Raw genomic sequence first — 16,453 nt, 5'->3', positions numbered from 1 at the left:
CTTCTAACGCCACTTCTTCAAAATAGACTCGCCCAGGCCGTGGTATTTTGTGGAAGAGCCACACTCAAGGGGCCAAAGAGCTGCATGTGGCTCGCGAGCCGCAGTTTGCCGGCCACGGCTTTAAGGCATCACATAAGGAGGTTCTACAGAGATAGACAGATATTAACTTCTCTGACTCCAGACAGAACTGTGCAAACACTTCACCAGGTGAAGCTGCTGTCCTTGTCTTTTCCAGATTCTTTACATCATTCATAGGGAATTTCTCCATTAGCCTCGAACTAGTGTTTTCCAAATGCCACTCTGTAGACCACCGCTGATCTGTGACAACATTTCACTGATGGATAGTAAAAAAAAAAAAAAAAAAAGGGGGAGAGAGAGAGAGAAAGAAAAATTAAGATTATTGCTGTAAGCCCTAGCTAGTTTGGCTCAGTGGATAGAGTGTCGGCCTACAGACTGAAGGGTCCCAGGCTCGATTCTAGTCAAGGGCACATGCCTGGGTTGTGGGCTTGATCCCCAGTAAGGGGCGTGCAGGAGGCAGCCCATCAATGATTCTCTCTCATCATTGATGTTTTATCTCTCTCTCCCTCCCTCTCCCTTCCTCTCTGAAATCAATAATAATAATAATAATAAATTACTGCTGTAAGATTTTTATAAAACTTAATTTTCTTTCAATTTAAAGGGCTTTCTTTTATTCTAAAATTATATTCTTATGCATTCTGGTGTTAAAATATTTTTTTTATTTTATAAAATAATGATGAAAATAGACGGCACAATAAATACTAGCAACTCAACTTTGTATTGCTTCTCCTTTTCCTTTTTTCCTTTCCCCCCCCCCCCCCCCCCGCTTCAATAATGTTGATCTACAAAATACAAAATCTGGCAACTATATTTCTAAATGCTTCTGGGTCTTTGACCATTGGTTTCCCACATGGTCATGCACGGGGAAATGTTGCTTCCAACAGTACCATCAGTGGTGAAGGGCGTGAGCAGACCTAAGTTCAAATCCTGATTCTATATTCAGACAGGATTAGATCCATGGTACCTGGGCACTGAGTATCAGTTTTTCACCATTAAGTATGACATTAGCATCAGAATGAGCAGCAAGGGACCTGCAACCTAGAAAAACAGAAAAAAGAGAAATAATCGGGATGAAATGAGACTATGAGCCCAGAGAGACGGTTCAGGAAGCATACACAGGGCTCTAACGAGAAGGAGACCTTGACCACAAACCACGTGTAGCTGAAAAGTCTGCACAGGTTTCTCATAAAGACAATAACCAAATCCCAAACACAGTAAGCCTGGGGCTGGCTGGAAGAGACAATACAAACACTTGGCTGGGACAAAAGACAAGTTATAGTGGGCCGGGCACTTGTTATTCATTTTTTTCACTTAACAAATATAATGTAGAGCTGTTATGTGCCAGAAAATAGATTTTATGTTCACAACAGTGAACAAAATAGATAGTTGCCTTGCCCATGGGGAATTTAAGTTTTATTGAGAGTCAGATAATAAGCAAATGACAAACAATGCAACGCATAATTTTAAGTAGAGATAAGTGCTAAAAAGAAAACTGAATAAGAACCAGGGAATAAAGATAACGGGAGGAAACAAGCCATTTTTAATACGCTTATCATATTTGAGGGATAGCCTCTCTGGAGTAATCTGAGACGCGGCCTGATTAAAGGGAAGATGCTGTGTGGAGGTCCCACGGCAGAGTGCTGCCGAGAGAACAGCACGTGCAGAGGTCCTGTGGTGGAACTGAGTGTGACTCTCTAGAAATAGTAAGAAAGCATGTGCTGGAAACAGACCGGGCAAGTGCTGAGTTTGGAGAGAGGTAGTGGGCAGGCCCTGGTTAGAAGTGGGGATTTTATCACTGAGTTGTTTTCCTCCTTCATTCTTTCTTAAAATTAAAGCCCACCATTTCTTTCACTTTAACAGGTTTTTTTAAAAATGTATGGGGGTGATATTTATTGTGACATTCACAAAACCATACAGGTTTCAAGTGTACAACTTAACAAAACATCGTTTGCACATGGCATAATGCGCCCATCGCCCAAAGCAAAGTCTATTTCTGTTCCCATTTTGTCCACCTCCACCTACCCCATCCCCTTTCCCTCTGGCTATCATCACTCTGTTGTCTATATATATATTCAAATTCATGCAAGGGGCTCCGCCCTCGCAGCCGCAGCCCTGGCTTCATCTGGAAGGTCATCCGGAAGAACATTGGTCTAATTTTGCTTTTATTATTATAGATACATGATTTTTCACTAAATCCCTTCACCTTCTTTCATCCAGCTGTCAGTTTGCTCCATGTGTCCATTCCTCTGTTTCTATTTTGTTTGCCAGTTTATTTTGTTCATTAGATTCCACATATACGTGAGATCATGTGGTATTTGTCTTCCTCTGACTGGCACCATTTCTTAGTCACCACAGATTTTCACTCTCAGCCTAATGACTCTTCAATGTTGTCATATGCAGCATAGCTACACCAGCAGATGATCAAAATCAGCATCAGTCACCCAGTGGGGCTCTGAGCAACAAGTCCATTTAGCTCTCTCTGCACCCCGCAGGGGTCCCCAAATGGCAGTGCTGACACCCAGCATGACATAGCTAATGCTATGTTCAGGATGCAATTACAAAACCCAAACCCAGCCTAGCTAAGCAAGTGGGCCAGAGGGGAGCATTCCAGAAACACACAATTCCCGTGGCCCATTTTATATTCTCAAGTGCATTCCTCTGAATTTAAAAAGGAAAAAAAAAAGTGGAATTGATTACAAGTCCCAGAATCTTTCTGTTTAAACTTATGGGAAACAATTTATTTATATGCTCTCCTGGATATAAAATATAACTAGAAAAGTAAAGCAAAAACAAAATAACTTCTAGGCCAGGATAGGAACTCAGAATTTACATATCAGATGAGGAAAGTTGGGCCACAGTTAATTAGCAAATAGTGTTAGATTTGAGTAAGGATTATGTTCTGCCTTCATTTTGGAATGTTTAGCTGTGGAGACCTCTGGATCTGACAAAATTTAGCCACCCATTTTTATATGTGTAGGTGTCATCTAGAGCTCCTACTCGGCATAAAAGTATTTCAAGTTTTGGTACTTATCTTTTGCTTTCTTATCCGAATAATAACAATTTATCAGGTGGTACTAGGCACTAAAGTGATAGGTTGTTGTTGTTTAGAAAATAGAGGGTAGACATATAGATAGGTGAGAAGACAGGACTTATGGAATCAGATTAACTTGAATCCATCACTTCCTAGTTTTGTGGTTTTCATTGTGTTATTTGTACCTTTCAAATCCTTACTTTCCTCATCTGTAAAACAAGGACAAAAATACCCACCTTATAATGTTGTGAGGATTAGTGAGATAGCAGGAAAAGCACTTGGAGCCTACCATGGAGTAAGGATTTCATCAATGGTGGTTGTTTTGTAACAATTATAGATTCACAGGAAGTCACCCAGTTTTCCTTAATGGCTTCATCTTACATAGTTTGATAGAAAATTAACATCACTACAATGTATGGATATAGTTCTGTGTCATTTTATCATATCATATTATCATATCCTATCATATCATAGTCATATAATCACCACCACAGTCAAAACACAGAACAAGTACATCACTACAAAGGTCTCCCTTATGCAATCCAGAAGTGGAACCCACCCTCTTTGCCCCCACATCTTTACTCCTTGACAACTATTACTAATCTGTTTTTTATCTCTCTAATTTTGTCATTAAGGAAATGTTTTATGTAAATGGAATAATACAGTATTTCACCTTCTGAGATTGGCTTTCAACACAATGCCTTTAAAATCTATCCAAGTCATTGTATGTATCAATAGTTTGCTTCTTTTCATTCCTGAGCAGTGTGCTATGGTATGGATGGGACAGTTTGTTTAATCATTCATCACTTGAGGTCCATTTTGACCGTTTCAACTTTGTGGCTGTTACAAATAAAGCTGTACTTATAAACAATCCTGTGCAGGTTTTTGTCTGGATATAAATTTTTATTCCTCTGAAATAAATACTCAGAAGTGTGATTTCTGGTTTTGTGAACTATTTTAACAATTTCTCCTTATTGTTATAACTAGGAGCCACAGATTTGCAACTGTTACAATATACAAGAGGTTGTCAAAAAACTCCATTAAAAACAAGTAGTGGAAGTTGAGTAAAATCCTTGAGTAGAACTTCAAAGTTATTTTAGTCAGGATAAGGAATGCTAGCTGCTCTAACAGACATCCTCGAAATTTCTATAGCTCAAAACCATAACAGTTTATTTCTTGCTCACTTGATATCCAGTGTGGGTCAGGCAGTGCTTCTAGGGGGCTCTTTTGCTATTCTGGGACTCCTTCTCTGGTAGAGTTCTGGCATCTCTGCTTTCTCTGCTTTTTGCTGGACATACAGGAGAGAGGAGGAGTGGATACAAAAGATAACTCTAAGTGTTTGAGGAGTCAGACCTTCATATGGCTTATCTTGGTTTTGGCTGCATTCCATTGGCCAAAACCAGTCACATAGTCTCAACCTAACTGTGAAGGAGGTTAAGACATGTGGTCTTCCAAGAAGAGGTGATGCAGCATCTATCTGGCTAGGCTTTGCATCAGTAGTGAGCATGTCTGAACAGATGGAAAGATAGAACATTCCGGGTTTGCTATCAAAGCATTGCAGGTTGAAGCACAAAACCTTGCTTGAGGACAAATCAGAAGCATCCTCAAATCACTTCCTATGAAGATAACACAGAGTTAAAGAAGCGGTAACAACTCTGTAATGTGCACCCTTATTTGGTAACTAGAGGCCCAGTGCACAGATTCATGCACCAGTGGGGTGCATGGCCTGCACCCTCTCGCAGGCCTCAGGGGATGTCGGACTGCTGGTTTCAACTGATCCCTGCAGGCTGACATCCCTCAGGGATGTAGTAGTGCCCAAAGCTGCAGGCGGCCGGGTGCTGCGCTGCTCTGGCTCATCCAGGCCACACTGAACCTCCCTCTGTTGCTGGGTAGCACACTGCCACAGAGGCAGGAGAGGCTCATGCCGCCGCTGTTCTCACCAGCCATGAGCCTGGTGTCTGGCGCCTGTCGGTCAGCTGAGCAGCGCTCCCGCTGTGGGAGCACACTGACCACCAGGGGGCAGCTCCTGCATTGAGCATCCTCTCCCTGGAGGTCAGTGTGCATCATAGCGACTGGTCAAATGGTCACTTGGTTGTTTGATTCTTTGGTTGCTTAGGCTTTTATATATATAGATTATATTGTTAAAAGAGTTGATCATGCTGCATATATTAAACTCTCCTGACCAGATGCTAATAATCTGTGGGATGTACAGAAGTCGAGGGGGGATGCAGAAAGAAGAGGTGAGACTGTGTCAAGATCAGTCTCACAAACCTCACCTGCCGGCTCTCAATGGCTACGCTCACTGTACATGCTATGGCTGGACTTCGGTTAGGTTAAGCCAGGATCAACAAACCATAGTCTTCAGGTCACAGCCAGCCCTCTGCCTATTTTTGTATGGCCTGTGTGTAAGTTTTATATGTTTAAATGTTGAAAAAATCAAAGGAAAGAATTATATTTTGTGACACTGGGAATTATATGAAAATCAATTTCATCATCCATAGATAAAGTTGTGACTGAACACAATCATACTCCTTTGTTTATACATTGTCTATGATTGCTTTCACACCACAATGACAGAGTTAAATAGTCACAACAAAGACTGTATGTAGGCCTACAAAGCCTAATATGTTTATTATCTGGTCCTAGTTTGCTAGTCTCAAGTATAAAACCAAATGGGCCTCATAGTTTTTCAACGGTTTTGAAAAATATCATTAAGTTTATAGAAAGCTGTGCCCCTTTTAAAGCCAACATTGTTTAATGACATTTTCACATTGGGAAAGTAGCCTTGTTATTTTTTTTTTAAATCCACTTTAAACAGAACTTCATCATTTACTTGTCACAGGAGCGGTTTTCTGAGAATTAACAGTCTTATTGCTGAGCCTGAAGGGATAATGGTCTTATCCCTGAAATCCATCAGCATTGAGTCTTCAGTCTGGAAAAAGAACTGCCACCCGTCCAACTTTGAAGAGTCCTAAAATATTACATAACCGTAACATAGTTCTATCATGTGACGGAACCCTTAACATGAAATGATTTTCCCCAGGCATAAAATGTTCAGGCTTTGACCTGCAGTTAGAAATCTCTAGCTTTTTAAACTCGCTTGTTTTCCCATTGAGCTCAAAAGAGTGTCAGCAAAAAACACAAAGTTTTTCCCAAAAGAAAAAAGAGTTCCCATTCCATTAGTGCTGTGAAATGCTTCATTTTTAAAAATAACCTACAGAGTCTCAGCTTCAACATCACAATTTGCAGAAATGAACAAAAAGCAGCTGGGTTATTTTGATATCCTAGGAAAAGCACATGAGTCTTTTCCTCTAGCACCTTAGAAAAATCACATTTCATGCCTCCTTAGCAACCTGCTAGATTTGTTTTCCTCTCCACATCTGATTTTGCATTTACATATGTAGTTAATAAGAGCCCTGGCTCGGCACTCAGACTGCCAATACCCAAAATGCCCCTCTGGTTCTTACACTGTGTGACTTTGGGTAACAACATGATGTTCTATAACTCAGTTTCCTTATTGGGGTCATATAATGCGAACTTCATAGGCTTGTTCTAAGAATTAAATGGGGTATGACATGGAAAGTGCTTAACAAACTGTCTGGCATGCAGAAAATGGTTAATAATATTGTCTAGAATTAAGAATTGCTATTGTCTCACTGGAGAATGGATAGACCAAAGAGAGTCTTTTGTTTCGGTACGGTAGCGAATGCCATGCCACATGGCTGTAAATGTAGAAGTAGTGTCAGAGACAAATAGCAGTCTTGTCAACAAAGCCATCTGTCAGCGGATTAAGCAAATTCAAACAGAAAGAGCCTCTCTGTTTATCAAGGCACCAGGCAAAATATATTAATTACATGGACAGCAACATTACAGGTATTAACTTAAGTCAACATAAATAGTCGTTTTGCATTAAGCTCTCTTAAACTCCCAGGAAATCTTAGAATTTACCCAGTTCAACCATCTGCCTGATGAAGCCATTCTGCCCCACACCCCTTCCCATGGTGAGGGAAACACTGTTCCTTGAAGCAATTCATTTCATTTTGAGGCTCTTCCTTAGATTTTTTTCTTTCAATATTTACTACCCAGTTTTGGGGACCTTCATCACCCTGGCCACGTATCCTATTGTGGGTTTGTTTGTTTTTTAATATATTTTATTGATTTTCCACAGAGAGGAAGGGAGAGGGACAGAGAGTCAGAAACATCGATGGGAGAGAAACATCAATCAGCTGCCTCCTGCACACTCCCCACTGGGGATGTGCCCGCAACCAAGGCACATGCCCCAACTGGAATCGCCATCCACTGAGCCAAACCGGTTAGGGCTCCTATTGTGTTTTAAGTACAACAAAACTCCTTAAACAAAAAAACAAAACAACAACAACAAAAAACCAGCTCACCTTCCCTGGAATCTTCTCTCTGGTAAATACACAACCCCATATATTCTCGAGGCTGTAGCTAGAGAAAGTATTCAAAATATGTCCACAGGCCCATTCCTTATGTTTAAGAGCAAAATTCAAAGAAAAATGATTTGATCTCTTCCCTGGGTTCTGGTTTGCAGGTCCTCATCATATAATAACAATGTTGAAAGGCAGCATGAGAAAGTGGAACTCTAGTCTGCAGAGCCTAGATAATTTAAAATTGAATGTCTTGTTTATTTAGCTGTTCACACCTCTAAATGGAGTTGGAACAATATAGAACTGAGTAATTAAATAAATGTGCTTTTCTTTCCAACATCAGGTCAAGAATGGTGAAGGGTCTCGGGTTTTACTCAACTTGCAAGCTACCAAGCGAGCCTGCCACAGCGTCGCAGTGTTGTGATGGCTGCCAGGAGACCCGAGACTCCTGGGTCAGAGACAAAGGAGCTTATTACCCAATAATAAGCATGGCAAGTAGCCTGAGCTACACGTTCCTGTTGTTTCCATCTGTCCCCCGTGTCCACAGGGACAAGGTGGGATGGCACACATGGATGCTGAGGACTCAGTGGTTTGCATCACAGTTGAGAAACCCTGAGCTTAAAAATCCCTCAATCTTTTATAAAGGGCTGCATACAAACGTACCCGTTTTTTACCCTGTAGGGTGACATCTTCACTACACTGAGCAGCAAACAAACGTGCCCTCTGCTCCAGTGGAGTCACTCTCTCTATTTTCCAGGCTGTTCTATATCAACCCCCTTGAAAAGGGAATCTAAAACAAAAGCTGTCAGTGCCTCTGCTCTTAAGATGTATAAAGTACAAGAGACCCACGGAGAATGGTCTCCTAGTAGACTGCAGGATTTCATTAGGGGGAATACGTAATTTCTCTAGAACATTAAACTAATCAGTAAGTATTTATTAAATGGACAGTGTGTGTTCATTTACTCATGGGTAGACAGATGAGTAAGAGATTTCGCACTGCTAAAAGAATAGTGCTTCTGAAAGACCTTGTTGCATAATACAGAATTAGTAAGTTGAAGCTGCAAAAAAAAAAATATTTTCTATTTGCTTTGCAACCAAGATGAAGAAATAAATTGGAAAAGTCAACTTAATGACTTAATTGATGATATGGGAATTGATGACATGGGGTCTGAGATTTCACCTTACTTGCAGCTAACACGGATGCTGGCAGAAGACAGCAGACTCCTGGCTCAGAGACAGAGCAGTTGTGGCATTCAGGAAGTCAGCATTTGCACTTGATTCTCAAGCCCTAGTTCCCACAGGCTGACACTAAAAATCTTGAGATTCCTGCACGCACAATGGGTTGCATTACAGAAGAGAAACCTTGAGCGGAGGGACCTTGAATCTTTTATAACTGGCAGTAAGCCTGACTGGCATACAGGAAACAATTGAGTCCCTTGCTCTGGAGAGAGATACCATCTTTGTGGCTCAAGGATGTTTGTATAGCAAACATCCTTGAAAGGGGAGTCAGTGCCTCCATTGGAAGGACAAGCAGGAACAGACTCACAGAGAACTCTCTCCCAAATGACCCATTAATAGAATAATGAAATCAATTTAGAGAGTTTAAAACATGAAAGAATATTTCGTGTAATAAGGGTAAGCATTGTTTAGTGAAACTTTTCTTATAGCTACATATAAAATCTTTAAAAATTTTTTATTGGCAATCATTTGAGACACGTTGGCTAAGATATCACTAAATATATTGAGTTCTTACATTCTGGGTGCCCCAATCTGTGCAATAGCAATGTGTGTTTTATGGGGGTCCTTCCATAACATATAGCTAACCCTTGAACAATGTGGGAGTTATGGGCGCTGACCCCCCAAGCAGTCAAAAATCCACTTTGACTCTCCAAACACTTTACTAATAGCCTACTGTTGACTGGAAGACTTACTGATAACACAAAACAATCTATTACCACTTATTTTATATGTTATATGTACATAATAGAGTACTCTTATAATAGAGTAAGCTAGAGAAAAGAAAAGGTTATTAAGAAAATCATAAGGTCTGGCTGCCAGTATTTTAAAAAGATTGTCACAACCACCCCCCCCCCCAAATTTCCAATATATGTGCTGAAAAAAATATATGTATAAATGGACCTGCAAAGTTCAAACCTGTGTTATTCAAGGGTCAACCGTAAATTAGGAACATAATTCCATAGACTATAGTCTACTCATGATTGATAAACCCATTCAAATGCTATTCTTTGAAGATGAGAAAATTTTATATACTGCACTGTATTTTTTTAACTAAATGGAGTTTTAAGAATATGATTTTTACCTTAGGTTTCAGGTAGACAGTGTGCAAAATGTGTAATATGAATTCACATGACTGAGAGAATAAAATATGGAAAATTTTACATTACTAAGTGAATTGATGTTTTGTCAAGCATTGAATTTAATGAAAAGCACACATAAAAGTGAACAAATACTTGACATCTTTACAGCTCGAAAGCAAATATTTATTTCTGCTGACTTACATATTTGTGAAACAAATGTTCTGAACAGACAAAATGAATGTTTGGTCTTTAATGTACCTGTTAAATTCAATACTTTAAAAAATCCTTTATACAATAGACAAAATTTTATTAAAACTAGTTTTAAAAGTCCAGTTTAACAACTATTTACTGAGTTTGTACATGAAAAGGATCTGAGTTATGTCAGAGGATAGAAAGACATGTAAAATACCTACCTGACTTCATATTGTTCATGTAGTTTAGAGTGATTATAATTTCAAAGGGTAAAAGAATATATGTAGTTTTCTATTGCATGTGCCTACAACATTGCCTCTATTTATTAAGTATCACTATTATTGTTGCCAAGATCGGGGCCACAATAGAAGGTTCTAATGCTAACATCATTATTTTATATTAATTGAAAAAGTTACCCATTTAGTTGAATCTAAATCTTGGTGGAAAACAATTATAAGAATGGATGTTTATGCCTGGTTTCCTCTAAAGCTGAGATCCCAGGTCCAGAAACTCGGCTCTGAAGAGTATAGGGCTGCGATTATTCACGTGACATCTATGAGCTGCACATCAGTGATGCTTATGTATCTGTGCCTGCTAATTACAATGAAGACATGGGAGCACCTCTTCTTGCTGCATTCTTCTAAGACCAAGCTCACGTAAAGAGGCAACATTCAAAGCAATTCCCAAGATACCTAAGGAAACATGGGGTGAAATCTGCCTTCCAGTGATTAAGAGGCCGGAGATAGATAACTGGGGAGCTGGCCCACGTGCTCTGGAGTCTGCTCTGGAGTTGGAGAACAAGTTAACTGAGCTCCTGTTAGACCTGACCACCATGGCTTCTGCCAATGATGAAACTGGTCTCTTTCGCTTCATGGGAAAGTACCTGGATAAACACTGGAGGAACACAGGCTATCTGGAACACCAGCTTATCTATACTAATAAAAGGGTAATATGCTAATTAGACCGAACATCTTCCGGACAAAGCCACAGTGGCCAGGGCCAAGGCAGAGGTGGTTAGGGGCAATCAGGCCAGCAGGGGCAGGCAGTTAGGGGTGATCAGGCTGGCAGGGTAGGGCAGTTAGGGGTGATCAAGCCAGCGGGGGAGCAGTTAGGGGCATCAGGCCGGCAGGCAGAGTGGTTAGGGGCAATCAGGCAGGTAGGCAGGCAAGTGGTTAGGAGCCAGTGGTCCCAGATTACAAGAGGGATCCTGCATCGGGTCTAAATCATAAGTCAGACATCCTCCGAGGGGTCCCGGGTTGGAGAGGGTGCAGGCTGGGCTGGGGGACCACCTCCCATGCACGAATTTCATGCAATGGGCCTCTAGTATATCATAAAGGATTAGAAAAGCAGGCCCAGCAGGAAGACCCATTTGAAAAGCCTGCTGAAGGCAACAAAGCAAGTCTTTCCATTGTAGTGGGTCCCCAAATCAGCTTAATCTTCTCCATTTGACAGAAAACTGCTTTCCTTCATTATTGTGTGTATAAATAAATCTGGTTGTGCATTATAAAAAATAAGAACAGATGTAGATCATGCATTAGAAATACACCATCCACAATCTTAATATATGAAAGCCACTGTCCCAAGAATTGCTTGTGCTGTCAAAAGATACAACTTTAATGACAGAACCAAACACAGTATCACTGGTTTATAAAAAAAATAGAATTATCATTTTTATAGTATTGAATCTTTTAAGGGAAGACTACAAATAATACTCTTCTTGGAAGTTTAGTGTTTAAACATGAAGAAATGTCATCAGCTTATTGTTTTGTTTTGCTTTCTCAGAACAGTAGTAAGAGCATATTTACCTAGGGTCCAACTATCCTGAACCTTTAATCAATTATATTGTCACCCTAAAAAGCACTTAAAAAAAGAGAAAAATACAAGGAAACTAACTGGCAGATTTCTCTTCCTCTCACCACACACACATATACACACACACAGTTTTGCATCTCTCAATTTTGAGGTTAGGAGTCATTTAGACAAACCAAAATATCCTCATCATTGACAATGTTAACAATGTTTCATTAATAAGTATTATTTATTTCACATATAATGGAGAGCTTGAGAACAGATGGTATTTATAGAAAGGTCGCAAAATCCAGACATTTAGGAGAAGTCCTTTGTTGGATGTAATCAGGACTGGAGTGGGCCAGTTAATTGAGAAAACACAACTAATGTGGGAAATTATTTAAAAAAAAAAACAAAAAACTAGACATCTTAAACACTTAAAAGATGTCCACACATTATCATTTGCTTATCTTTTAATATAAGGCATGGACTTTTCTTTGAGTATATTCACTACTTGCAATTCTTTCCCCCCCTCATAAACACTCTTATCTATTTCCAGAACATTTCATCAGCTGGCAAAGAAGCTCTGGGCCCATTAGCAATCACTCCCCATTCCCTCCATTCACCAGCCTCTTGTAGGCACTAATTGACTTTCTGTATTTGTGGATTTACCTATTCTGGATGTTTAATATAAATGGAACTAGAGGCCCAGTGCACAAAATTTGCGCACTGGGGGAGGGGTGTCCCTCAGCCTGGCCTGTGCCCTCTCGCAGTCTGGGAGCCCTCAGGGGATGTTCGACTGACAGCTTAGGTGGGGGTGGGCCCAAGCTGTCAATTGGACATCCTTAGCGCTGCCGCAGAGGTGGGAGAGGCTCCTGCCAACTCCGCTGTGCTCGCCAGCTGTGAGCCCAGCTCAGGGCTTCTGGCTGAGTGGCACTCACCCTGTGGCAGTGCACTGACCACCAGGGGGCAGCTCCTGTGTTGAGCATCTGCCCCATGGTGGTCAGTGCGCATCATAGGGACAGGTTGTTCAGCCGTTCAGTCAATTTGCATATGAGCCTTTTATTATATGGGATTATATAACCTGTGACTTAAAAAATGTTTTTTTCCCATTCACCATCCTTGACAAACAACAGCTTGTTCTCTATATCAGTGGCTCTGTATCTGTTTTATTTTATTCATTTATTTTGTTTTTCTAGTTTACACTTATAAGTGAGATCATATGGTATTTGTCCTTCTCTGTCTCACTTATTTAACTTAGCATAATGACCTCAAGGTCCATACATGTTGTCACAAAAAGCAAGATTTCAATCTATTTTATGGCTGAGTAATATCCCGTTGTGTGTATACCACACCTTCTTTATCTTTTATCTATTCACTTATTTCAACCTTTGGAGTAATACATCATCTAGGATGACCACCTTAGGTTCTTGTAAATTAAGCAATCTACTTTCAGCATCTGTTTAAACTTTTGATTCTTTTCTTCACAATCAACTACAGTTTTTGCTCCAAATCTAATTTAATGGATATTTTTGTTTTTAAGCAACTCACCTATATCAAGTCATCCAGAGCTTTCAGCTGTATATTTACATTAACATTTGCCTGTTTTACATAATATTTAATTTATATGTATCCTATATAATAAAAGGCTAATATGCAAATAGGCCGAACGGTGGAACAACCAAAAACCAAACAACCGATCGCTATGACATGCGCTGACCACCAGGGGGCATGCGCAGAACATGGTGGGTTTTGGCAGCAGGTGGCAGAGCGTGGAACATGGCAGGCTTCAGCCACAGCAGGATGGTGGAGCAGGTGAGGGGGGTGCCAGACCAAGGCAGGGCGCTGGTCACTGTCATTAGCACAAGCTTCTGGTAGTTATTGAAAATCCTTTGCTCCGTAGTGCCTTGGTCCCCTGCAGTGCTCGCACCTGCTGCCGGTGCTGGCCGCACTCACACCTGCTGCCGGTGAGGGAGCCACTGCTTGCACCCACTGCCGGTGCCCAGCGTCGGCCCTGATCACTCAGTGCCATCAGCGGGTACAAGAGCAGCTGCCAGTCCCGATTTCCCTCAGGGCTGCTCCACCTCCACCTGCTCCTGAGGGGCAATCAGGGCTGGCAGCCGCCTCTTGCACCCGCTGCCGGTGACGGCCCTACTCACACCCGCTGCCAGCGCTGGAGCTGCCGCTCACACCCACTGCTGGTGCCTGGCACCAGTCCTGATCACTCAGTAGTGTCAGCGAGTGCCAGTGGTGGCTGCTGGTCCCAATCCCCCCTGAGGGATTCTCCACCTCCCCCTGCTCCTGAGGGACAATCTGGGCAGCAGCCGCTGTTCACACCCGCAGCTGGCACCGGACCCAATTGCTCCACACCCTCAGCAGGTGCCAGTGATGCCAGCGCCATCAGTATGTGGGAGCAGCAGCAGCAGGAGTGGGGCTGCTGGCAGATAGGGGACCAGGAACCGCTGCGGGAGGGGCCTGGCGGGGGCGCAGAGGATGGGCTGAGACCCCCTGTGCCCACCACAGCCTTGCAGCCCACAGTTCCTTTCAAGGTGCATGAATTCGTACACTGAGCCCCTAGTTTATAATAATAGCCACAATGTCAAAATGGGGTTGAAAAACTAACTGAAGAAGTATATAAAGTTCTACTAGTAGGAGTGAAAGGGGGCAGGTGCCCCAAGAGCACTAAACGTTACTAGGTGTGACCACACAGGTGGTGGGGAGCAGCATTTAGCAAGCCGATTAATTGGAAGGTGATTAAAGAAGTTCCTACTATAGCCCTGGCCAGTGTTCTCAGAGGTTGGAGCATCGGCCCTTGCACCAAAGGGTAGCAGGTTTGATTAATGGTCAAGGGCACATACCTGGGTTGCAGGTTTGATCCCTGGCTTCAGTCCAAGCGGGTGAGGAGGCAACCCATAGGACACACTCTCTCTCTCTCTCTCTCTCTCTCTCTCTCTCTCTCTCTCCTCACCTTCCTCACTTCCACTATCTCTCTAAAAAAAAAAAAAAAATCTATGGGAAAACACATCCTTGGGTGAGATTAACAACCACCACAACAAAACATTTCTACTGTCAATTTTTGTTGCTATTAGTATTTACACAGAAGAAATGTTAGGTAGTCCGCATCTTCCTCAACAACTGGAGAAAAGGTTATTTTTGGAAGACCAGTTTGCCTCAGTGCATGAACCTCAAATTGGCGAATTATTTTACATTTACTTTCATATAATTTTCATTCGTATGAACGCATTTCTAAAGGTTCTAACAACGTGTTACTGGAAATGCAAGTTTCCTTCAAATTCCTATAAAGGTTTTAAGACAGCATTACTGTCCCCCATGTAATGAACTAATATTTTTCTTTTTGGCATGAAGTTGCTAATGATTACATGTTATCTTTCATCGGTTGTCACCTCTTGAAACCCTGACCTTTAAACTCAGTCGCATTCTTTTCACATGCCTTGGCATCTTCTCCCTTAATTCTTAAATCCCTTTCTCCTAGCAAAAAATGCTCCAGAGCTCTTAGTATCTCTATAATTGTCTCACCGATGCTTTGCATAGTGTCACAGTGACCACGGCTCGATATTCCTTTCCAATATCCTTGGAAAACAATGTTCAGTTTATTTTTACAAACCTTAACCAGGTTTCCAATGATGCTTTGAATATTTTCATAACTACCACCCAACTCACACACTTTGTCGATCTCACAGTGCAGTTTCAGGGGGTTCTGTTGAATTGGCACCTTATATATTTTATCCCTTAATCTTTATATTTATCCTTGGATTTGGTGACCTCCACTTTCAGATTTCTACTGAAAGGAGCTTTGTCTAATTTTGAAGCTGCTCCCAAAAGCTAACAAGGACAGTGCCAGTTCCTTTACATCTGCTGCTGCCAACGCTCCAGGAACTGTTCTTTCACTGATTTGTATTTGTACTTGATTTTGTGCTGTGATTATTTTTAAGCTTGTTACAGATTGCTGGCAGGGAAACCAAGCCATCAATAGTCTTTGTTTATTGTTTCCGTCTATCCATATGCAAATTATACAGATGCCCTGAACTCTAAGTGGTAAAGGTCAGGCTGTCTCTAATGACTCGCCTAGCAATGGATGTTCGGAATCCAAACCTGCAGTTTTTAAGGTCCTTAATAGTAAAGCCCACTTAAAACCAATGACTTTTGACCTTGAACAGTAAAATAGGCTGCATTTTAAGTTCATTTTATGTAAATATTCTAACATTTAAGAATGATACTGCACATCTTAATATTCACTTTTGAGATGGATGATAAACTTATCAATACTAATTATAACACTAATTAAAATTTAAATATTCACTATTCTTGCTAAGATCAGCGGCATAGTAGAAGGCAGTTATTTCTATTAAATGCTTCTGTAAGTACATTTGGAGGGCTTACGATGACTCACAGATTGTATATCCTATCTTGACTGACCATCCTGGGATGAACTTTATATCAAGTGGACTTGCTCAGGCAATTTCTCTGCCTCCTCAACCTCTGGGAGGAAAGTATAAATAAATGTCCTTGAAAGTGAGAGAAGGATGAAGTATTTTTTCATTACGAAAGCCCAAGAACAAGGTATGTTTTTCAGCTACATACAGCAGCAATTTTCAACCAGTGTGCCCAGGAGGCGTACTGGTGTGCCACAGGAA

The sequence above is a fragment of the Cnephaeus nilssonii genome (assembly GCF_951640355.1).
Source record: "Cnephaeus nilssonii genome assembly, chromosome: 18".
In the NCBI taxonomy this organism is placed as follows: Eukaryota; Metazoa; Chordata; class Mammalia; order Chiroptera; family Vespertilionidae; genus Cnephaeus; species Cnephaeus nilssonii.
This window is presented reverse-complemented; position numbering follows the sequence as displayed.